This window comes from Aethalodelphis obliquidens, unplaced genomic scaffold (assembly GCF_003676395.1).
Source record: "Aethalodelphis obliquidens isolate GAN/ISIS:26980383/991018 unplaced genomic scaffold, ASM367639v1 scaffold42, whole genome shotgun sequence".
NCBI classification, from domain to species: domain Eukaryota; kingdom Metazoa; phylum Chordata; class Mammalia; order Artiodactyla; family Delphinidae; genus Aethalodelphis; species Aethalodelphis obliquidens.
The window spans coordinates 15,337,000-15,360,594 of record NW_020837986.1 but is presented as its reverse complement, the minus strand read 5'-3'; the positions used below and the strand labels follow the sequence as shown (position 1 = coordinate 15,360,594).

The window sequence follows — 23,595 nt, the reverse complement described above, 5'->3', positions numbered from 1 at the left end:
CCCTGGGCTTCCAACTGCTTAAAGAGGACAAACCCAAAATACAGATCTTCTTTCTTGAGTTCTCCTGGCAAAGCCCTGGTCCTCCCCTTCCAGGTGGTTCTTGGCCTCTGATCATCTCCAAGGCCCAAGGGCCAGCCAGGAGCAGGCCACCAGGGAGTCCAGCAGTTCCTGCACCTGGTGGGGAGGCAGCACAGAGGCCTCCTTCTGGCTTCATGTCCCCCATTCCAGGAGAAATCCCCAAATTCTCCATGGAGGGGCAGGCCTTCTCTGGGGAAGTGAGGTGTTATAAGCAGAACTAAGAGATGGGTAAAAGAAAGGAAACAGGAAAAATAAAGGACAAAAACAAAATAGCTCCCTAACCCCTTATAAAAATTAAAAATGAAATTTATACATATGCTTTGTCCATATTGAGTTTCTTTAAAGAAATTGATGCCTGTCCACAGCATAGCTTCCTGTTCTTCTGAAGTCTTAATCGTTTAAATTTTTAAAAAAAAGCGGGGGGGGGAGGAAGACAAAAAAATGAAAAATAAAAAAATTAAGCAAAACTAAAAGGAGGGGGAAAACCCAAACAAAAGCTTCACATTGCTGGAGATCCAGCTGTTGGGAGATCGCCAACCGGCCAAGCCACCGCCTGTACCCTCTGCCGTCCTCTGTGCGAGACATGATGAGACTGTGGGTCCCGAGGATCAACCTGAAAGACAGAAGGCAGGGAGAGTGGACGTGGGTCAGTGGGCATGGGGCACCTCCAAGCTCCAGAGCCCCCACTAGGTACCAGCACCCAACCCCGATGAACTCCGGAGCCGTGCTGTGCTGGGAGCCGGGGGAGCTGGGTTCTAAGCGCTCTCTATGGAGTGAATCCAGCCTCACTACAACCACCACGCCACGGACATGTTATCCCCCTTTTCAGATAAACTGTGGTGCGGCTTAAGCACCACGCCCCAAGTCACGTCACTGGAGGGTCAGACTCCAGACTCCAGGCACGCTGATCCCCGCTACAAATCCGAGCACGAGCCCCACCCCTCTGTCCTGGCTTCCCCGCACTGCTAGGAGAAAGATGCCCCAGGACCCAAGCGTTCCGTCCCCGCAGCCTTGGCAGCCCGAGTTCCCTCCCCTCCTCCCCCTCTGTGACCAATCATGCTGCACTGGAAGTTCACAGCAACCCTCTTACCCCATTTCAGAGACAAGAGAAGTGAGGCTCAGGCCTCTGAGAACCTGCACTAGGCTACCCCCCCAGGTCACAGAGGGGCCAGAGTCCCACAGGCAGGGATAGTGTTGGTCTCTGAGCCGCCCGCTGGGCCCCAGGCTGCAGGACACTGCCGTGCTTAGGAAGGAGGCTGCAGCCAGAACTGTGGTCCAGTCCACAGTCTCTGCCACTGGACTGCGGGCAAATTTGAGTCCTCTGGTTCTTTGGTCTTGTCACCTGTACCACATCACAGGTTACTACAAGGACCAAATGAACTAATACATGGAAAACTTACAACAGTGCCTGGCTGTACTGTTATTAGCTATTATTTGGGAATGGCCTTGGTGCCAGGCCTCAGAACGAGACCAGCGGCCAGCCTTTCAGGGACCTGTTCTAATGGAGGCCTAGAATACAAGAACCCGCAGAGATTAGCCCTGGGCCAGCCCCCACCCTGCCCAGCCCAACTTTCCCAGTCTGAGCCTGATTAGAGCTAAGTATAGCCCTAATACTGGGCAGGCGGGCCACCCAGGGCAGCAATGCTCCGTGGCGACCCATTGTCTCATCAGAGTTTCCAAGTGCCCACTCTCATCCTGAATGACTTAATCAGACAGTCTTACTCAGTGTGTGTGAAATCCCCCCACTGGCTTCAAGGCTCAGTAAGCTCGCTGCAGCCTGACAGGTATGCCCCCCCAGCCCTGCGTCCTCCCCACCATTGCCTGCCGCCTGTACAGTCATATCACACTGGCCTGTCATCCTCAGGTCCCAGGGAGATGCCTGGCTAGTCCTCACGAGAGGCAGCAGGGTACTGCAATATTGGACAGTTTTACTTCTCCCGGTCAGCCTTCATTTCCTCCTCTGAGAAATGGGGGCTCGTTTTCGAGGTTTGAGTGGAATACCGACTGTGAAGTACCTGGCCCACGGCAGGACCCAACTCCTCGACATCCCATCCTCTCCCAGCCATTTGTCCCCAACCAGAAATTATGAACGTGTCAGGCTTAACAGGCCGCGGTCCTCAGCCAGTGAACCATCCAAACTGCTTCCAGCCGGGCGAAGGTGCCACGGCAAGGACACGCACTCCACTGGAGGAGTGTGACAAAGCCTTCTAGGAAGCAATTTGGCAACGTTTTCAGAGCTTCAAATGGATTGAGACCCTATAATTACACTTCTGGAAATCTAGTCTAACTGATTATCCTAAATACGAAACGGACTTTATGAATAAAGATGTCCACTGAAGTAGTATTTAAATTGAGGTAATAATCGCAAATCCAAAAATGAGAGATTGAAGCAAATGACCCATCTACTCAATGATACATTACAGAGGAAATGAGAAAGCTGTGTGGCATTTTTTTTTTTTTTTTGCGGTATGCGGGCCTCTCACTGTTGCGGCCTCTCACTGTTGCGGCCTCTCCCGTTGCGGAGCACAGGCTCCAGACGCGCAGGCTCAGCGGCCATGGCTCACGGGCCCAGCCGCTCCGCGGCATGTGGGATCTTCCCGGACCGGGGCACGAACCCGTGTCCCCTGCATCGGCAGGCGGACTCTCAACCACTGCGCCACCAGGGAAGCCCCACACTTCACTTTTTAATGGGAAAAAAAAGTGTATTTAATGAATAAAGAAAGCTGGCAGCCCCATGAGAAAGGTCTCTGGAGTAGCGAGGGGTCCCAGAGGCCAGACCCAGGCTCTTCTTTGGCCTCTTCCACACACAGTGGACAGTGGAGAATCTTCCACACCTGTCAGACGAGAGGCTAGACTGTGTGATTCCTTCCTCCACTGCACAGGTGAGGGGTGACTCAGGGTCCATGTGTGGAATCAAGTGGGGATGGATGATAAAGGCATTGGAAAAGTATTTGATCCAAGTATTTGATCTCAGGCCCAGCCTTTTATTCTACTGCTTCTGTTTCCCTACCTGTTAATTCCCCTCAACAAACATCCACTGGTGGGTTTTATATGCCAGTTTTGACTTGGAAAAATACAATCATCATGAGCACATCCTGTGACGGTCCAGCAGCCACCTCAAACCTAGCTTTATTCAGCAGGCCTAAGGGCCTTCTCCCTGTTGCTTTCAGTAGATGAAGCAGAGCAACCAGAAGATTGGGGGAGGGAGGGCTTGGGGGAACCTCACCATCTAAGATGCTAAGTGCTTGTGAGAAAGAAGAAAGGCCCGGGAAGTTGTATGGTCATGTGTGATTTGCTAAGATAATCTTTGGAACCAGTTATGACCTGTTTAACACTGCTTTCCTACCTCCCCTGGTTGGACCCAAGCTGAGGACAACCTCAAATGGATGACCATCACAGCAGGAAGGTGACGCACGGCAGCAGAAAAGCGGTGTCGACAGGGAGGCAGAAGTCTCTTTACATAATAAACTAGCAGAACAGACTGTGCCTGCAAAAGGTCACACCAAGCACCCAGCACTGCGAGAGTGCCTGACACCAGCGTCATGACCACTCTAACCCTGGCTCCCCTGCCAGGAAGCGGCTGACATTTCCCACAGGCTCCTCCACACTCCCTCCCTCCAGCTTTGGCACTGGCTCTGGCCCTCCTGGTAGGACGCCTCAGGACAGGTTCGCCTCCTTCTGCCCAGTGGGCAGGGACAAGAGAAATAGGGTTCCTTCTTCCACAGAGAGAACCCCGGCTTTGCATTCCTTTCCCGTCTTCCATTAGAGAAGGTGTACCTTCCCCCAGGGAGCCAATAGCTGCGACCCCCCTGGAAAGGGGGGGTGGGGGGTGGGGGGTGGGTGGGCGGGGTGGGGCTTTTTACAGCCCCAGGTAGGAAGGGCTCAGACCACGTGGCTCTGGGGTAAAGTAGCAGCAGGCCCTCCCAGGCACCTGCTGGAACAATGAATGGTTTAGGTCCCAGCCCAGTGGGCCCTTGCCCTTCGTCCTAGTAGATGCCACACCTCCACTCCGACTGCCTGGGCTATGGCTCGACTGCCTGATTGCCGGCGTCAGCCAGGACTTGCCATGTCCCTTTCAGTTGGAACGCTGACTTCTGAGCACAGAGCCCTCCTAGAGGGCAAAGCCACCCCTCTGAGCACAGTGAAAAGCAGTGATGTGGTTAACCTGCAGGTGACGCCTGTAGTGCACTCCCATCTCTCACCTGCCTGACAAGTTCATCCAGCGAGGAGTTAACGAGTGAACAGGTCCAGAGATGGAGCCACTTGCCCCACACCAGAGCAGCAGGACTGGCACTCAGCCCCATCTTCTCCGGCCTCACTGCCCACAGCCTTTCTACTACGAGCCTCCATTTAGTGCTTCCAGAGCCGGCTCTGCCGTGGCTCTAACAGCCTGCATTTGAGATGGTCCCCTGCGGGAAAGGTGTCCAGGAAGGTGCTGGCAAATGCTTCCCTTTCTTATTTCAGCTCTCGGACTAAGTTCCCTCAGTACATCCAAGCTCCTTATTTCTCTATGATGATCGTAACAGCAATCACTTACTCAGCATTGAATATGTGCAGGCATGTTCTACAATGGATAAAGGTAGGACACTTTTCTATGTAACAACCTGGTAAGGCTGTGTAGGAGGGCTGACAGCCTTACCAAGTTGTTACATATAAAAGTGTCCTACCTTTATCCATTGTCTCCCAGTGAGCCATGCCCTGCCGTATCCTGGGCCTGCCGCTTGCAGCCATGAGAGCCTGTGTCCTCGTTGTGCTGCGTGGGCTGCAGGTTGGGCTCAGCTGACACACATAGAGCCCACCTCCTCTTGGTGACATTCGTCCACTTTAAGGGAGACTCAGGTTCTGCTTGAAAGCCTGTAGAAGAGGGACCTCACCATCCTGCTGTTCTGTTTGGAAGGGCCCTGGTGCAGGAGCTGGAGTCGCCCTCCCTCCCTAACCCCCCATCACAGCGCCCAGGCCTCTTTTGCCTGGGAAGCCCGCATAGCACTCCTGTGCTGCCTTCTGGTTAGGGTGTTTCCTCAATCGAGAAGGAGCCTACAAAGCTCGTCTTGATTCTCAGTACTCCTTGGGTCCTGAGAATCTGAATGTTGAGGATATTCCTCCAGAAAAATTCATGTGACTTACACACACTGAGATGCTTCCTGTGCCTTCAAGGGGATTGCTGTGTGTGCATCCTTGGAGTTAGAAGGACCCTGGGTAAGGACCCCTGGTCCCAAGCCCCTCAGCACATGACAAAACCAGGTCCCCAGAGAAGAGTGGGGAGAGCTCGATGAGACTGGAAGCCGGCTTTCCTACCTGTACTCTCAACACTGGGCGGGTCAGTGTCTCTTTAAAAAAAAAAAAAAAAAAATTTATATGTATATATATATATATATATTTATCTTTGGCTGCATTGGGTCTTCGTTGCTGTGCACAGGCTTTCTCTAGTTGTGGCGAGCGGGGGCTACTCTTCATTGTGGTGCACGGGCTTCTCATTGCAGTGGCTTCTCTTGTTGAGGAGCACAGGCTCTAGGCACACGGGCTTCAGTAGTTGTGGTGCGCAGGCTCAGTAGTTGTGGGCTGTGTCATGGACCCAAGTGTTTTACATCTACTGCCTCATCTCACTCAACCACCCTACTAGGTAGGAGCTGATGTTGCCCCAGTTCTAGAGATGAGGAAATTAAAGTTCAGAGACAAGATGTGCATGGCTAGTAAGTGGTAGAAAAAAGGGTTGAACCTAGGTCTGACTCACTCCAAAGCTCCTGCTTTTAACATGTAACTTTGTAATGTAAAATCCCTTCCTAGAGAGACAAAAAGAGCTTAAGTGGAGTTTAAAACCCATTTAATCCCTTCACCTATAAACAGATTCCCTCAGAGAAGGCTTCCAGAAGGCTTGGCTGAAGTACCTCTGCATGGGTCTGGGGTCCAGAGCACAAAGGGGGATGCAGTGCCAACCAGGTGGTGAGCAGCCTTCTGGCAAGTTCCTCTGCCAGCCAAGCAGTTGTCCCTTCTGTCCAAGGAGACTGAGGAACCAAACTGCTCCCATTAAGGCCATCAGCAGGTTGGAGAACAGAGGCTGGGGAAAGCTGAGGTGGGAGCAGGCAGCCATGGGGCTGGGGACCCAATGGGCTCCCACGGCCAACTCCCTCCCCATGTCTTCAGCTCGCAGACTGGGAATGGCTGGGTGAACAAAAGATTACCCTTCATTCTAAAAGTATGGCCTTCCTACCCTGGTCAAAATGTCATTTCTTTGATGAAATGACGATGAAAGTATATGGGAGTGGTTTAAAAAACTGTTCTTCCATCTCCTACCCCCACCCCCGGCTTTGAAATTGTACTGTCCTTCAAAATGTGTAAGTTTGGCAACCACAGGATTTAAAAATCTCTGGGAGCCACAGCTAAGCTTTATTTTATTTTTATTTTTTTTTAAGTTATTTATTTTTGGCTGCATTGGGTCTTCATTGCTGTGTGCAGGCTTTCTCTAGTTGTGGCGAGCGGGGGCTACTCTTTGTTGCAGTGCAAGGGCTTTTCATTGCAGTGGCTTCTCTTGTTGTGGAGCACAGGCTCTAGGTGCGTGGGCTTCAGTAGTGGTGGCACGTGGGCTCAGTAGTTGTGGCTCGCGGGCTCTAGAGCACAGGCTCAGTAGTTGTGGCACATGGGCTTAGTCGCTCCGCGGCATGTGAGATCTTCCTGGATCAGGGCTCGAACCCGTGTCCCCTGCATTGGCAGGTGGATTCTTAACCACTGCGCCACGAGGGAAGCCCGGCAGGCGGATTCTTAACCACAGTGCCACCAGGGAAATCCCACAGCTAAGCTTTAACTCCGCACTTTTACTCCAGTGCAGGCTGTGGTGAACAGTCCTGGGTTCAGATTTGAGCTCTGCCGCTCACTAGCAGTTTACATTATCCGAGCCTCCTTTTCCTTCCTAGCAAATGGGGATGCTGCCAGTTCCACTCTGGGGTCAGCTGTAAGGAATGAGGATCCCCAGAAGTGGGGCAGTCAGGGAGCTCTACCTTGTTATTAGTTATGTTGATGGTCTTTTTGGTTTCTAGGGGGGTCACACACTCAACTATGTATAACTTATCCGGAGTCAAAGTTTAATTCAGGAACTTTCTCTCCTGTGTTTTCAAAATGGGAGATTGAAGAATGAGGGCAGTGAAGGTGATGGTGGAGGGGGAAGGGAAGGGTAGCTCTCCACTGCCACACCTTTACCATAATGCCCCAAGGACAGCCAGATGGTAGCAGAAGCATCCTCAGCACCTTTCGACCTGCTCAGGCCTAAAGGTGGATTTTTTTTTTTTTTTTTGATGTGGACCAGTTTTAAAGTCCTTACTGAATTTGTTACAATATCGCTTCAGTTTTATGTTTTGGTTTTTTGGCCGTGAGGCATGTGGGACATTGGAAGGCGAAGTCTTAACCACTGGACCGCCAGGGAGGTCCCCTAAAGGTGGATTTTTTGAAGTCCAGGGACCTAGAAATCAGAAATACCACCTGGCTGTTTGAGAGGACCAATTTTCTGTGGCTTCGCACAGAAGTGTCACAGCTACTCGTTCAAAGGGTGGGCCAGTTCCCCAGGTGACCACTGGTGCTCCTCAGGAGGGCTCCTGCAGGCTTCAGGGTGGCACTCGAGTTTGTGGTCTGTGCTAGGGTAAGCAGGAACGCTGAGCAAGAGTCCTCACAATACTCTTTACTTTATACAGACACATCTATCCATGAAAAAGGCTCTCCCCACGGATGAGGAATTTTAGTCTCAGAAGTTACTTAGCAAGTTGCAAAAGGTTAAATGGGTAGTAAATGGTTAACTGGGATTCAAATCTAAAGTCTAGTTTTCTCTATTCCTCTCTGCCTCTCACCTATTTAACAGGAAAGAAAGTCATCTGACTGGCATACTCAAGTCATGGTTTACTGGGTGGGAAGCCAAGAACTCACCCTTACCTAAGCTCCCCTAAGGTACAGCCTGGTCTTATCACTGTAGTTAATGATGCCTGTGATAAACTAGACACTATGCAAGGCCTGATATGCAAAGCCTCCTTTGTCCAGGCAAAGGACCATGTAGGAATTATCCCCATTTTACAGATGAGCAAACTGAGGCTCAGGTTATTTATTTTCAGCATATCATGCTGCAGAAGCCCAGAGGAAAGGTAATCTCAGGGTCACAGGGGGCAGGCCTCTCCTTCTAAGCAAGATTAGCTTCAAAATGAGTCATTTTTCATTTGTTTCATACACCAGACAGCTGGCTTTTCATACTCAGATATCAACATACCACCCTGGGGGAATCAGCGGCTCTGGCACTACTGTCTACTCTAATCTGTCAGAGGGACTGAGGCCAGGGAGCCAAGCTTGGTGCATCATTGCTCTAAGGCTCAGCTGAGCAACAGTGGTGCTCACAGCAGGGCAAAACCAGGGACGACTGTGCTGTGGGTGGCTCATGGCACAGCATACGAGGTCCTGTCATCAGGGTAAAAGAAAATGAAGTAGACATTATAAATGGGATAATGGTGCCTTCAGTCTCCAGGTTTACAGAAGGGGAATGGCGTTAGGGTAAGGGATGGGAGGTCAGAAAGCACCGAAGCTTACCCAGCAGGAGCTTCACAGCAGATAGGGACAACAACCTGGAAGGCCGTGGTGCTGTGTTTGCGGTCTCTGAGTCCTGACCAGGGGACCAAAACAAGGCAGAAGTGCAGGAGCAGGTCCCCAGTGTGGTGGGAGTACCATTCAAAGAGCATAGGTAGTCTGGTGCTCTGTCAAGGGCTTGGGCTTTGGAGTAGGAAGATCTAAGGTTTAAACCCCAGCTCAGCCAATTACTAGCTCTCATCTTTATCAAGTCTGTTTTCTTAACCTACAATGTGGAAATGTCTACCTTGCAGCGTGTGAAGCCCAGTGACAGTCTTTGTAACGGTGTCAGTGAGATACGCAGGAGGTACTTAATCAAGCTGCGATGGCAGCCTTAAATCACATCCCCAAAACCAAAAACCTCACAAGTCATTCGCTCAGGCAAAAATTCCAGACAAGATAAATTGGCCTCATGTTAGTCTTCCCTGGAGGAGACAGTGTCCTTCCTGCTTCGGGCCTCAGGAACTGCGAGTCTGGTTGCACCCCCCTTCCCCTTGCCGTCAGCTCGGATGGTGCATGCCTCCTCCAGGAAGCATTTCCAGGGGCCCAGCCTCGGTAGGGACTCTTCTCTGTTCTCTGGTGAGTAGGCACAGGAAGACCACAGACCCCCCACTAACCATGCTGCGCGTCCTCTCACCACCCCCTAACTACAAGCTTCCTGGGGGACAGGGACAACCCTCTGCTCCTCTGAAGACTCTCAGGTTGCCAAGCACAGAAGGAGCTCGAATACTGGGTGACTGATAGGAATTGGGAGTTAGTATATGGCAATAAAAAGTTAATTCACAGGCTTCCCTGGTGGTGCAGTGGTTGAGAGTCTGCCTGCCGATGCAGGGGACGCGGGTTCGTGCCCCGGTCTGGGAAGATCCCACATGCCGCGGAGCGGCTGGGCCCGTGAGCCATGGCCGCTGAGCCTGCGTGTCCGGAGCCTGTGCTCTGCAACGGGAGAGGCCACAACAGTGAGAGGCCCACGTACCGCAAAAAAAAAAAAAAAAAGTTAATTCACAAACTTCACGGAATCATTCATTCAGCAAGACAGGAGTTTAACATAAAAATATGGCTATAAAATCCCTGCCTTTGGTTGAGTTCCTACCAAACATCCCAACAAGCCAGGTGCACAGAGGGATGCCACCCCACCCCAGGAGGTCGGCCGCCTCTCCAGCCCCCACTGGCGCTATTTTTCTCCCGTGCTCCACTGTGTCCCCACCCTACCCTCAGAGCCCAGTGGGCGAAATGGGCACATGGGGAGGAAGGGTTTTCCTGACACAACACAGCCTATCAGTGACAGAACCAGGAGGCTCCTCCGTGACTCCCCCTGTACCCACTTCCCCACAGGAGGCCGGCCCTCACAGGGGAAGGACACAGCCCGCAGTCTGCAAACAGACTGTTTCATCTGGAGAGGGAGCTTGAAGTCCAGCTGCAGCTAGCTGGAGCCGGCCTGGCTTCAGAGAATGTCCCCAGTCTAAGTCAGCCACAGTAAGAGGTTAATGAGAAGGACTGGAAGACTTGGGTTTGGCCTCAACTCTTTGCACTTCTCAGATGTTAAAGAACCACTGTGGCCTCCTTCCACGCCCAGCCATCTGCAAAATGGCAGAAATGTCCAACAACTCTCCTTAGCTGACAAGGGGCTCAAGAGGTGGTGGAGTTCATACCTGGCGGCCTCCCATTCTCCACAATGGAAGGACATGGACTATGGAAACAGGCAGTAGGACAGGGCAGCCCCATGAGGAGCCAAGCACCTGCCCTTGTGCAGCCAGAGGACTTGTCCTTTGCCTGAGAGGCCACCCCTCCCATCTTTCACATCCTCCTCACCTACTTATGCTCGTCCAGAGCAAGTGCCCAGTGAGTTCTCTGAAAGGCACACTGTCATGCAGGCTGTGACAGCACAGACACAACCAGAGGAGTGTACCCCCGCATGGCAGCCTCTTAAGACACACTGGGACTTCTCTGGTGGTGCAGTGGTTAAGAATCTGCCTGCCAATGCAGGGGACATGGGTTCGAGCCCTGGTCCGGGAAGATCCCACGTGCCGTGGAGCAACTAACCCTGCGCGCCGCAACTACTGAAGCCCATGCGCCTAGAGCCTGTGCTCCTCAACAAGAGAAACCACTGCAATGAGAAGCCTGTGCACCACAATGAAGAGTAGTGCCCGCTCACCACAACTAGAGAAAGCCTGTGCGCAGCAACGAAGACCCAATGCAGCCATACATACATACATAAATATATATATATATATATATATATATATATATATTTTGTTGTTGTTGTTAAAAAGAGACACTGACCCGCCCAGTGTTGAGAGTACAGGTAGGAAAGCCAGCTTCCAGTCTCATCGAGCTCTCCCCACTCTTCTCTGGGGACCTGGTTTTGTCATGTGCTGAGGGGCTTGGGACCAGGGGTCCTTACCCAGGGTCCTTCTAACTCCAAGGATGCACCCACAGCAATCCCCTTGAAGGCACAGGAAGCATCTCAGTGTGTGTAAGTCACGTGAGTTTTTCTGGAGGAATATCCTCAACATTCAGATTCTCAGGACCCAAGGAGTGCTGAGAATCAAGACGAGCTTTGTAGGCTCCTTCTCGATTGAGGAAACACCCTAACCAGAAGGCAGCACAGGAGTGCTATGCGGGCTTCCCAGGCAAAAGAGGCCTGGGCGCTGTGATGGGGGGTTAGGGAGAGAGGGCGACTCCAGCTCCTGCACCAGGGCCCTTCCAAACAGAACAGCAGGATGGTGAGGTCCCTCTTCTACAGGCTTTCAAGCAGAACCTGAGTCTCCCTTAAAGTGGACGAATGTCACCAAGAGGAGGTGGGCTCTATGTGTGTCAGCTGAGCCCAACCTGCAGCCCACGCAGCACAACGAGGACACAGGCTCTCATGGCTGCAAGCGGCAGGCCCAGGATACGGCAGGGCATGGCTCACTGGGAGACAGGGAGTGGACAGAGCTTAAAGCCAGGATGGCATGTGGATGCAAACACATGGCAGCTTTATCTCTAGAACGTCCCAGGTTCAGTCAGGGCAGCGACTGGTTCTATGCAAACTGCAGCAAGCAGTCACTGCGAAGCTCCTAGATAAGGTGACTCGGTCATATTTTAGCCGTGGCCGTGGTGTCACCATTGCTGACTTGTTTGATATTGTTTTAAACCTTCCGAATCCCTGAAGTGTGCTGCCCAAAATGCTAGTATTTAAGTTTGCCAAATGCACAAAAAGAAGAATCACTGGGCAAGACCTAAGATTCTGAGATTTGGAGGTCTCTGGGGATCTGCACGCTGAGTCATCATCTACGTCTGAGGATGCAGATCCAATTAAACCCAGTCTTTTTGGCCTTGGGAAGTCACCAGGCTGTCAGGGCCTGGGGGTTGGTGTGTCCCTTAACCAACTCAGTTGGTAAACAGGTATGGGTGGAACTCACTCAAGACAAACTAAGGGAGAACTTTTTGTCTCCAGAAACAGCCCTGGTAATTGGCAGTCAGCTGCGGGGATACCCTAATTCCCTTCCTCAACTTATTAAGTGTGGGGATGAAATGAAGGCTGCCAACAGCCTCAGCTGGCCCCCAAAGAGACTGGGGTTCAGCTGCGGCTGCTGTGATTAGCAGAGAAAGGGCTTAGGGGAAGGCTGGGCTGCTGGGAGAGATCTCCTCCCCTCTTGGGCCCTTAGCCAGGAGGAAGATGTCTAAGGAGTTGTCAGAGCTAAAGGGGAGAGGTGGCTCCTCTATATGGGGATGGGACAATTTGTGGTTGTGAACGGCGTGGCTCAAACAAGGTCATGCCCAGAGTGGTTGGGGCCGAAGGAGACCATATGGACTCTGGTTACAGCAAGCAGTCCAAAGCCCAGTGTGCTGAGGGGAACTCACTGGGGGCACTTGCTAAGGGGTTTGGCACTCTCTTAGGGAAAAGAAGGGCACTGCAAATTGTTAGTGAGAAGTGAAGCAGAAACGAATGATTAACCTATGAGATCCGGCAAAAATAGAACAAGGGAGCTACACAGAGGCAGCCACCATTTTACTGAACTCCCGCTGTGTGTTAGGAGTTGCACTGGGTACTTTGTTTCTTGTGCATTTTGTCCTTACAACAGCATACAGTGAGCATCACTGTTAAAGGAGCATCATTTAATGGATTAGGAAATGGGGGCCCAGAAAAGTTAGATGACTTGCCCAAGGCACCCTGCTGATAAGAGGCAGAGAGGTGACTCAAACCTAGGTTAATCGGCATATCAGATTCAAAAGCAAAAATGGAAGCACAGGGCCTGTAATCGCCCTGGTCAGTGGTGGCCCTTTCTCCCCTCCTGTGCTCGGGCAGGTGCCAGTGCAGTCTTGCACCTTCTGGAGAGCGGCACTGTCAGGTGCAGCATCTTATCTCCCTCCCCTAGGGGGCTAACAGCTCTCCCCTCATTGTGACCGACTCATCTGCCAAAACTCCAGCCTTGTACATCACCGCCACCTTTTTTGTAGGATGAAGTTCACCTTTCTTAGGCTGACAGTCAAGGCTCTTGGCAACTTGGCGCTACTTCACTCTCCAACTTGAGCCTCTGCGTGAACCAAACCAAAGATCTGCTCTTTCCACAAATTCTCAGTGTTCTGCTTTTGCGCACATTGTGTCTCCTGCTTAGAAGACGCTCGTCTGCTCTCCATTCTTCAAGGGCCATCTTAAGTCACACGTCCTACAGGTTGCTGTTATTTACTTCTTCAACAAAAAGCCAGTACTCGGTCCTCTGAGCTCCTGGGAGCACTGAGACAGTACCGTGCTGCAACATCTTTGGAAGCTCGATGGAAAAGAGCACAGACACCCGAGCTTTAGCCTGGAGCTGGCACGCGCTAGCCACGTGGCCAGTGGGGCAAATCACTCTCTGGAGTGGGAGCAGGGCAGACACCGTACCTAGGATGCACGTGAGCATTCAACGAGACAGTAAACGGGAAGAGTATGAACCTGGCAAACAGCCTGGGCTCAGTAAGTTTAGGTAAGAGAAAGTGCTCCCTGGCACCTCCCCACCATGCCTTACAGATGATAAAGGCTCCAGGCTGTAGCAGGCTTGATCCTACACAGAAACAAGTGCATGCAAGATCCCCAGCAAGCTGCAAAAGCTCTCCGCAAAAGCTCTCCTTAAGCATTTGCTAAACAAGTGCAAAAAAGGACTCTCCTGGGTTCCTGAAAGGAGATCTGGTGGAAGGCAGGTGGGGCCATCCTCCACCCCAAGGCCTATACAGAATTCAAACCAAGGCACGGCAGGACAGCTGAAGGACTGACCTTAAGGGAAGGGCCACCCCTCTGCTCCTGGTAGAGACCTTCTCCCTCTACCTCCGTCCCCTGTACTCCTTTCCTTAACCCCAAATAGAAAGTATTTCCCAATTTACAAATTAAAGTGGCTCTCAAAATCAATTTTATAGCCAGCAATCATGGTTCTAATGTTATGTAACTATTAAAAAAAAACAAAACCAGTGAGATGCCAGCGCTAGAAAGCTGCTCTTTGGCAGAACCACCAGCCTGCCCATGTGACAGCACAGGTTTTCAGCTCTAAAAAGCAAAAGTAAATACAAAAACAAAATGCTATGTCCTTGAGACATAATTACAGCAGAATGAATATGCAAATACAGACTCAGAAGAGTAAGATACATCAGTCAACTAATGAGAAGCTGATTACAAAGGGGGTTAGAACAAAACACAGCAAGACTCAGCCATCAAATAAAGGCTGTGAAGGCAACCCTGGGTCTATGGAGGTCACTCCGTGCCCATGAAGGCGCTTTACGTTCAGTGTTTTATTTTTGGGGGGCGGGGGTGAGGGGGAGCCAAGAACCTGCATATATTCTGAGATACAACTTCTAGCTCTGTTACCAGCATGGCCAACAACTGGTATGAAAGAACGGCAGGACTCAACAGCTGTGGAGTACCTACTGCATACCCAGCACCCCTAGGCTAGTTTTACATGAATTTTTCATTTACTCACAAAAAGCCTATGGGTTAAGTGCTGGCAACCCCACTTTATAAACGAGGACTCCAAGACTCAGAGAGATGCCTAAGGTTTAGATGGACTGAGGCTGGGAGCAATATTTATCTCCACGGCCCACACCAGGCACACAGTAGGTACTTAATACATGCCTGGAAAGAATAAGTGAAGTTTCCCAGTCTGGTTCAAAGCCACGTCTAAGACTCCACTCAGAGACGTAAGCCCAACTCCAACCCCGCTGCTTCCCCCTTTCCTATGCCTGCTGCCCCTCGACTTCCCCTTCCTCTAACAGTGACCTCCTGTCCTATCACAGCGGCCTCGCAGGGATCTGTTATGTCTCTGAATGACTCTCCGGAGGGCACCCCACCCCTACACGCTCACTGTTATCATGGCTTAGAAGCCCACTTCCCCAGGGTCTGGGAAGCCCGAGGAGAAGTTCAATTGTTTTCCTCCTCCTCCTCCCCCCAGGAGCAGATGGCCACAGGGCCTCACCTCATCCTCAAGACAAATGCACAAGGCAGAAACTAAGCAAGAATTAGAGGAGTCCCCGTCCTAGAACCACACCCACTGCGGAACTTGAACGCACCGGGGCTGAGGGGCTGAGGGACGAGGGGAAAGAGGACCACCTTTTATACTCTGGTTTTCTGGATGAGGAAACGACAACCTACAGGGCGTGACCTGTCCAAAGCCCCGTGCTACGTAAGTACAGAAGACAGAGCCCCAATTAGAAGCTGGCAGGCCCTCCTAGTTCTCAGGCCTCGATGCAAGCTTTCTAAGGGTAGAACTGTAGGATGCTAGGCAGATGGTGTCTTTACCCTCTTCTGCCAGGGCAGTTTTCAAACCTGAGCGTGCCATCAGCATCACCTGGAGGTTCCTGTTGAAACACTCACCCCCAGCTTCCAGCTCTGTAGGTCTGAGGTGGCGTCAGAAATATGTTTTTTTTTTTTTTTTTTGCGGTACGCGGGCCTCTCACTGCTGTGGCCTCTCCCGTTGCGGAGCACAGGCTCCGGATGCGCAGGCTCAGCGGCCATGGCTCACGGGCCCAGCCTCTCCGTGGCATGTGGGATCTTCCCGGACCAGGTCATGAACCCGTGTCCCCTGCATTGGCAGGAGGACTCTCAACGACTGAGCCACCAGGGAAGCCCAGAAATACGTTATTTTTAAGAAGTTTCCTGGAGATGCTGCCAGTCTGGGGACCATACTTTGAGAACCAACAGTGCTGAAGTTTGTCGTGGTCACCGTGTGTGCTGGGGGGGGTGCGAGCTGGTGAGGGGGAGCAGGGAGGAATGTGGCAATAGCATGTTGATGTCTTCAAGGTCACAGGATAGACTCTGGATCTGTTAAGTAGAAAACTTCTTACTCCTGACACCCTCAGTTCCTTCCACTGATAAAATGGAAGCAGTCTTTCTAAACTTTACCCAGGGTGTGTAACATGAGTCTGTGGATTCTGAAGATGCACATCTGGGTCTGCCTATGTCATCACTATCGTATGACCATCTCAACGAAATTCTAAGAGTAGGTGGGAAACTGGACTTCTGGGGACAGGTGTCCCCCTGCTATAGGACTTCCAAAACACTGGGCTGGAGTGATGTGCTCCCGAAGGCTCTCCATGCTACACCCGGTTGGTGCCGGTGCCCCGAGATGCTCAGGGTCGGGGAGGGAGGAGGCTCTCTGGATCACCTCAGTGGTGCCATCTGGATTTCAGTTTAGGCAACTGGCCTAAACTCCCAAGCAATTTTTTTTTGGAAGGTGAAAGTCACCCTGTTCTTTGGTCTCGGGTGTGGTACATTCACACTCATTTCCGCTGTCCCATGAAACCAAGGACTCCTTCCAAACATTCATCACATCCAAGCCTGCAATCTGGTTACTAACAACAAATGAGTCTTTAGTTGTCACTTCCAGCTCTCCTTATGTCTGGTACAAGGCTGGGCTGGGCTGGAAAGGCCCATGTATTCTGCCAAGATCTGACAGCACTACCCTTTTTTCAGTCCATGCCTTAGCTTTGCCCTAGACTGGGAGGACATGCCTTAGACATGTACGAAAAAAGCAGGAAAAAAACAAAAGGGTGCTGTACATGACATTTAAGGGCTTCCTTTTTACAAAAGCATGGAAGTAAACACGGAATGAGTCAATTGGCTCACATCATCTGTGTCTTTCCCACTGGAACAGATGGTCAATACCAAAATCCAACATGATGTACCAGAGCCCACCTGCCTTCCACTACTGCTCCAGTGCCAGGCCTTGGAATTATAAAAAGCCAAGGTTACCTACCATTCATAAGATTACCTGCCCAGGCCCTACTTCTGGCTCCTTTATGCAGCCTGGGAAAATAGAAGCATTTTCATCTTCTTCATTATGCCCTAAGGTGTGCCTGGGTGGCTCTAATCCACTCCTCCTGAGTCCCTAGACATCACTTCCTTTTACAAAGAAACAAAATACAGAATTCTGACCTGTGTACAATGCAGGCTGAGTTACAGCTTTCCCCTGGCACCTGTAACTGAAAGCGTAATTCCTTTAAAGTTGGGAAATTCACTGCAGTATTTTACTGTATTGATTTATTTTAAACTTCGCCGGCAGTTTTAAGGCCTGCATGCCTCTGAATCCTAGAAATGCTGGAGGAGGTCTCCATTTCCTTTGATTTTGTAAAATCACAGAAGACTCACTAGTAGAAATGAAAAGAGCGGCTGGGAGCTTATATGTTGCTGCCCTAGTTTATCAAGACAGAACCCTGGGCATTCTCTCCAGGTCCTCATCTTGAATGCCCCTCCGACGGTACTTCACTACAACGACAGTCCCCTCTCCCCTTACCAGCTGAGTCCTGTACCCAACAAAGCCTCAGTGTGCCAGGGCGAGTTTCACACAATCCCTGAGATGTGACCTCCTCACTCACCACCTGGCTTACAAGGTGCCCCTAAACCTATCTTCAAGAACCAGCCCAAGGCACCACCTTCTCCAGGAAGCTTTCCCTCCACTCTCTCCAGGCTTCCTGTATTTCTACAACTAAATGTTGTCTTAGGTCCACAGCTAACCTGTGAGCTCCTAGAGGACAGCATTGGGGTCTACACTACCAAGACCACCGCTGGGCAAGCGCCTGTCATACGAGGGCTCCTGCTCACCAAATCTGACTTGGCCTCAGAATCTTTCAACGCAGGGCTGCAGGCAGCCACATCAACAACAGGGACGAATCATGAAAGCCCTCGGCTTTGGCCAAGAGTCAATAAATGAGCTGGAAGATGGGTCAGGGAGAAACCCAGCAACCCTGCCATTTTGCTTTGGATCCTCATCAACCTTAAGTGTCCAGGCTAAGCTCACTCAGAACGGGCTTCTGCCAGGTCCCGGGGAACAGAGACAACAGGGTGCCTTTGGGTCACATCAGAGCCCTTCCTTGTCCTGGTGCATAGACTGTCCTGTCAGCACCCCCTCGGTGCCAGTGCTTTCCTGCTGCCCCCAAAGGGGATGCACTTTGGGTCTCCCGCTTTCCAACCTTTTGGGAATTTTAACCTCTGCCTGCTTGTGTGGCTTCTGCCACTGTCGCCCGGCCCTTGGTTATGTGGGTGCCTCACCATCCCAGCCTTGCCTCGCCTGCCCATGTTTGAGGCTGTATCAGTGTGACACAAGAGGAATCAACACACAGGTGATCTCACCTGAAGGAGCAGAAGGTGGCCCTGCTGCGGTGTGCTGTGCCGAGACTGTCAGACTCTGAAAGATGCCCACGGGCAGCACCGACACTAATACCTGGGGGCCTCTGTGTGGAGATAATAGGAGGGGGAACCCACCTATAAACCCATCAAAAGCTGCTTTCAAAGAAGCTGTAGGAGGCAGGATAGAAGAGTGGAATTTCCAGTCAGCTATCAGGTTTCAAATCCTGCCTCTGAAAACTGTGACAAAATGATTCTCAGCTTCCTCATCTGCACAATGATGGCAGATAACAGAACACTTACGCAGATGATGTGATAATAAGATACTCTATGTAAAAGTACTTAATTCAGGGCTGGAGATAAAAGGGCAGGGCCTCTGCCCTGCACAAGTCAGAGGGCCCCTCAAAACAGGTTTTTAGAACCAGAGCTGTTATTGTTGGAGGGAGTATCTGTGTCCCTAGCGTAAGAGAAAATGGGAGTTGGAAAGACCCCAACCGTCAGGCAGCTTTGCTCACAGCTGGAGGATTACAGGCGCTATTCTGATTTGCCCAAAGGGATGCTGCCTAGGCTGACAGGAGCCAAGGATGCCAGGGAGGAGGAGAATGTGAGCAACAACAGCCCTGGGGCAGGCCTGTCCCCTCATGAATGCTTTGATGTCCTGCAGAGCTTCAAGGGACAGATTATCCTTGTGGGCAACCAGCCCCATTACATAACAGACAGCTCAGTTTCCTTGTGTTGAGACAGCAGGAGTGACAGACAGAGAGGGCAACAGCGGGGGCAAAAGCTGGCGCCCAGGGAGCTACCTGGCCTTACAAATGCCAGCCTTCCCCACCTGGGGGATCTCCCAAGAAACACCAGTAGACAGACCCAGAACCAAGGGATGGCCTGCACACCAATGGTTCCTAGAACTGCCAGGTCTTCAGTGAACGCTGAGCTTTACATTCCCAGGGAAAAGAGCAGCAAACCCACAACCCTCTGCTCTCACACAGCCCCGTGAAGTCTAGTGAGACAGGGTAGAAGCAAGGCTGGGGCCTCCAGTTATAGACAGGGACTCAAAAGATGCTCAGCAGTTCTAGTTCTGCTTGGATCTAAGAATTAACAGTCACTGGCTGAATACCAACACCCCCGCCCCCAAATCTAACTAAAACTTCCGTTCTTTCCAAGGACCTAATCATCCACTTCAAGGTGAGGCTGGCACTTCCCTCTTCTGCTCCTCCCATCCTCCCTTTGGGCAGTTCAAGGCTCCACCAGACACTAAGAGGGATGAGCCTCTGGGCTGTGAGAATCAGACTTCTGACTTGGGTCTCTTCGGCAGTCACACCCTCTCCGGGAAGTCTTCCTCCATTGCTGTCCTTTGGGCTACCTAGGTGTTTACCAGCACACTCTGAACCTTCTCAGAGTAGAAGAAACAACCTCCCAACTGGAAACCGACTAAATGCCAGGCTCCTCCGGCCCACCTTACTCAACTCAGAATGCATTTCCGGCCCCATCTAGTGCCGCGCAATATACGTGAGGCTCAACTGTTTGTTGAATTTTGAAAACATTTGAGATTTACAGGCAATTCCATGAGGCAATACACCATACTGGTTACAGCCATGGACTTGGGCCTGGGTTGAAATCTAGGCTTTGACCCTTACTAGCTCTGAGAGCTTCAGGAACTTACTTGAAAAGCAGTAAATGAAATAATGGTCATAAAGCACCCAGCCCAGGGATGTCCATTAATTATCATCATCTCTGGCACTGTTGCCCTCCATCAAAGCCTTAGCCTTCTAGACTCAGGAGGTGAGGCTCCAAGTGGGGGTCTTACATTCTCAGAAGCTAGGTCTCACCCATGGTCTCATCCTGCTCCTTCCCACAGGGAGGGCAGTCCTGTGAGAGAAAGGCCTGTCTTATGTGTTCCTGGGTTAGTTCCGATGGCTGGGTCAGCAAGTCACACTCAGAGATGGGGCCTGGAGACCTCTCTAGTCTTGGGTTCCCAATTTCGCACTTAAAATCTTTTAAAAATTTACCACCACCCGCCCCGCTACCCCAGATTCTGTTTTGAAGACTCTGTTGTTTAAAACAAACCACATTAACTAAACATTTCCCCCCCATTTTTAAGTTTTTAGTCTTACTTTTGATTAACTCGATACCTATAATGTGACACAATTTGGGTATAATTCCAGCCGAAAGGAAGCGAATGACCTGAATTGGCTTCTACAGCTTCAGTGTAAGCATATGTGCTGCTTGCTGCCCGTGAGATGAGCTGAAAAAGCTTCTGAATCTCCAGCAAAGGGGTTCGACTAGGGGTTTAGGAATCCTCATGTTAAAAAACCTCAGATCTCATAAAACAGAAACAAAATCTGAAGCCCAGGTCAAGGGGCCAACCGGATACCCAACATGTTAGCCCAGAGCCACATCTTTGGACCCTAGGCCAGGGAATAATATATCATTTATTACTTCAACAAGAAATTAGGCCCAATTTCTTTCTGATGTTGGGCAGCTACCAAGATCGCATATGGTACAAAGAACATTCTCTGTGACCCCTTAGGTCACAACAACATCTGATTTCCTTCAGCAGACCTGAGCTGCCCACTCCAAATAAACATCATTCAAGGCCCTGGCTTCAAAAGGCCCTAGGTAACTGAGGTTTGTGTATTAGACAGCAAACTTGGCCATGAATGCAGAGTCCCTTATCCCACAGCAACCTCCCCGGTAACGTGTGGGCAGTGGTACCTGGAACATCAGTCTGGCTGGCTTCCTGCTTTGGGTAAGGCTTTTGGATGGATGGTAGGAACCATTAGGGATTATTAAACATCTTCAAAAAGTGACAAGTAAGAGAGAGCTAGGACCCCTCACTGAGTAACCTTTAAAAACAGAGACATTTTTCTGGAACAAGCAATTGGACAGAGTTGCCTTGACTATAGCTTTGTTTCAAAGAAGAAAGCTATTTGGCAATCCTCAGAAACAAGGCAACTAAAGACCACCATCTTCAGAGGAACAGAAGACACTGCTTCCACCTCAAGCCCAAGCGTGCATCTAAGACTGTGCCGTCCAGCATCTCACTTAGACTGTTTCTACGGGGCACTTTCACAGCCTCTTGCAACTCCTCCAACAACCTCAATCAGATAAGTATGATCTACTCCACTTTATGGATGATGAAACCCAGAGAGGTAAAATAACTTGCCTGAGGTCACAGAACCAGTAAAGCACAGAAGTGGGACTCGATTCTGGACAGTCCACGAGGCAACACTCCTCTCAGAGGAATCCCATGTTTCCAACCCAAAGTGCAATTCCATTCATGGTTGCAAAAAACTGAAACCATTTAGCCCCAATTTAAACATTACTCTGAAATCTACAATCCTAGATTGCTGAGGCGTTCCTTCACCATTCCTTCATCACGCTGTTACTGGGAACGACTGGGTTTCCTTTATGCAGCTAGAGTCTGACCCACGACAAAAAGTTTCATAGGAAAGCTGGTCAGGAATCAGGACACACAAGTTCTGCCCCTTCATTTGGGACCTTGAATAAGTCCCTTCTTTCTAGGTCTCTCCCTACTTCTCAGCTCCCCTTCACAGTAAAATTCCTCAGGAAGAGGCATCAAAATGTGGTTTGTAGCTCAGCAGTACACGAAGCCAAAACTTTTCATAGTTATTTGCCTTTTCCACTTTCATTCTCTCACAAGTGTACTGTGAAGTTTTCCAGAAGTTACATGATGAGTGACATAGCACCAGTCTACAAAGCAAAAGCAAATAAGAATCCAGCTGACTATCAAGGCAGTTGTTAAGATTTGCAAAAATATAAAACAATGCCACTCTACTCACTAAATACGTTTTTGAAAAGTCATTTTTCATAAATTATGTATGTTAATATGTAACTGAATTACTATTCATTTGAAAGGAACGTTTAAAACATTTCTCAGTTTTAATTTCTAATACCAATACCCGTAGATATAACCCAAAACAAAAACTCTGGAATCCTCAATTTCAGGAGTGCAATGGGGCCTTCAGACCAAAAGCTTTGAGAATCATTGGCCTACTCTCTCACGGTCTCCAATTCCACCCCTTCATTCTCTCTGAAACCCACTCTAGTTAGGGTTCTCCTCATTATGAGCCACCAAAATTGCTCACGAACACTAATGACTTCCCAATCGCTAAATCCAATGGTCAGTGGCCAGTCTCATCTCATCTCACTCAGCCTACCTATAGAACACGCCGCGGCTGATTCCTTCCTCCTCCTGAGGTCTTTTCTCCACCTGGCTTCCAGGACACCATGCCCAGGTCTCCTATACCTCTGGCTTCCTTTCCTTCTCTCCAAGCTGTTTTGCTTTGAAATCTTCTCTATGCCCACTTTAGAACCTTAGTCATCTCAAAATTTGTACCTCTAGACCATTCTCTCCTCTGAATTCTAGACTCATACAACAGCCTACTCGACCTCTGTACTTGGTCACCAGTGATTATTTTTCTTTTTCTGCCGAGCTGCATGGGTATGCAGGATCTTAGTTCCCTGACCAGGGATGGAACCAAATGCACCCTGCAGTGGAAGTGTGGAGTCCTAACCACTGGACCACCAGGGAAGTCCCTCAACTTCTGTACTTGGATTCTAAACAGGCATTCCAAACTTTCAGATGACCAAGACCTAACTTTCTCCAGTCAAATCTGTTCTTCCCCATCTCATTTGATCCTCTCTATCCTTCCAATGGCTTCCAAGGCCAAGAACTTGTAGTCATCCTTAATTCCTCTCTCTCACATCTTATGTTCAATCTAGCACGAAACCGTGTTGGTTGACTTCAAAATTCACCCAAAATCCAATCATTACCTCCCCTGTTCCACTGTTCAAAGCCACCATTATCTCTCACCTGGGTTATCATAGTAGCCTCCCATCTTGTCCCCTCACTTGCTCCCTTCAGTTTACTTTTAGCACAGCAGGTACAGTGATCCTTTCAAAAGATCAAACATCATACAGCTGAAAACACACCAATGACCAGAAGATTAAAAGCCAAAATCCTCACAGTGGCCTACAAGGGCTATTCTAGTTGACTCCTAATTACCTCTCTAGCTTCTTTTCCTATACTCTCCTCCCTGCTCACTCTATCTAGCCTTCAAGCTATTATAATGGCTATTGCCTCTGTCTGGGATGTTTTTCCTCCAGAAATCCTCATGGTTCACTCCCTCTACTCCTTCTAACCTTTGCTCAAAGGTCACTGTCTTAAGACCATCCCTGATCTCTTCCACTTGGAAGTATACCTCCATCCCTCACCTCCCTGCATTCTGATCTCCCTTATCCTGGTCTATATCCCTCCACTAACCCACAGCTAAGTTATGTCTGTCTCCCCAGTAGATGTAAGCTCTACAACTGTAAGAATTTTTGTTGGTTTT

General features: G+C 50.2%; 1 protein-coding gene across 4 annotated transcripts in view; it reads right to left on the bottom strand.

The window, feature by feature from the left end:
* Positions 1–583: 583 nt before the first annotated feature.
* Positions 584–23,595, bottom strand: part of STK35 (serine/threonine kinase 35) — a 41,351-nt gene continuing 18,339 nt past the window's right edge. Inside the window, exons 4-5 of one of the 4 annotated variants that reach the window (XR_003427200.1) lie at positions 23,076–23,182; positions 15,654–21,952 (exon numbers count right to left, since the gene is read on the bottom strand). The gene's annotated coding sequence lies outside the window, so the exon portion shown is untranslated. Of the gene's footprint in view, positions 692–15,653; positions 21,953–21,978; positions 23,183–23,595 lie in introns of those variants that run through there. The other 3 variants (XM_027078724.1, XM_027078727.1, XM_027078726.1) reach the window with 3 other exon arrangements.